The sequence below is a fragment of the Hippocampus comes genome, unplaced genomic scaffold (assembly GCF_001891065.2).
Source record: "Hippocampus comes isolate QL1 unplaced genomic scaffold, H_comes_QL1_v1.1 C16786342, whole genome shotgun sequence".
NCBI lineage: Eukaryota > Metazoa > Chordata > Actinopteri > Syngnathiformes > Syngnathidae > Hippocampus > Hippocampus comes.
In genome coordinates this window covers 1-859 of record NW_017838878.1, presented here as the reverse complement: position 1 = coordinate 859, position 859 = coordinate 1, and the positions used below count along the sequence as shown (strand labels likewise).

Genomic DNA, 859 nt, shown 5'->3' with positions numbered 1-859 from the left:
GGTGTACAGTGTGCTTGTTGATTTACTCCCAGCACAATAAAACCGAGGAAGACTTCAAATCAAAACAGAGGGAGACAAAGAGAAGGATATGCTTCCTTACACACACTGTTAGAGAGCCGTCCAAAGTAATGGTAATACTGGGAGAGGTAAGTGATGACACTCAAATAATCAGGCACCTCGGCGGCAAGCATTTCTTTGGGGATCAGGAAAGCGGGGATGCCAAGCTTGGTCTCTGCAACTTCAAAGGCCTGAAAAGAGTTTGTGGAAGGAGACCAAACTTTCTTGAGCCAAGGTACGTTTTATCACAATGTCACCACCAAACAAAAAATGTCACAAAAAGCGAGTGCACGGGTTGATAATGTACTGTTGAATGGATGACAGTTGAACACAGACACATTATTTGTCGTAAATAAATATTTGGGGGACAAATAAAGTCAATCAGATCATTTCCAGTAGAGCACCTGATTATCTCTCGACATACATCACTCCTGAGCAGTATTACATGTTTGTTCAAAGGGACACATGCTTCCAATATGTGCAAATGACTCACCAGTTTGTTGTTTTCATAAACATTAGCCCTTGAGAGGGAACTGAAATGTCTGCATTAAGATGAACGAGAAAAAAAAAAGAGCAAACTTTAGAGGCTCAATTCAGGAACATGAAAAGTACAGGACAAAAAATGCATAAAAGATTAGAGAGCAAATGAGCTGACTTTATTTTATTGTAACCACAACAACAAACCTGAGTAATCCAATTTACTGTAAAGGGAAGATGTCAAGGAGCGAGATTATGTTGTAGTGAAGAGATTAGGCCCAGTGTAAAATCCAGATTAAACAGCATGCTAGAGCAAATTGGGGTG

General features: G+C 40.0%; 1 long non-coding RNA gene across 1 annotated transcript; it reads right to left on the bottom strand.

Annotated features, from left to right (window-relative positions):
* Window positions 1-70: 70 nt before the first annotated feature.
* On the bottom strand, window positions 71-851 carry LOC109509146 (uncharacterized). The gene is made up of 3 exons (XR_002166883.1): window positions 742-851; window positions 551-599; window positions 71-248 (listed from the first exon to the last, which is right to left on the bottom strand). It is a non-coding gene; the product is annotated as an uncharacterized LOC109509146 (long non-coding RNA).
* Window positions 852-859: the final 8 nt, after the last annotated feature.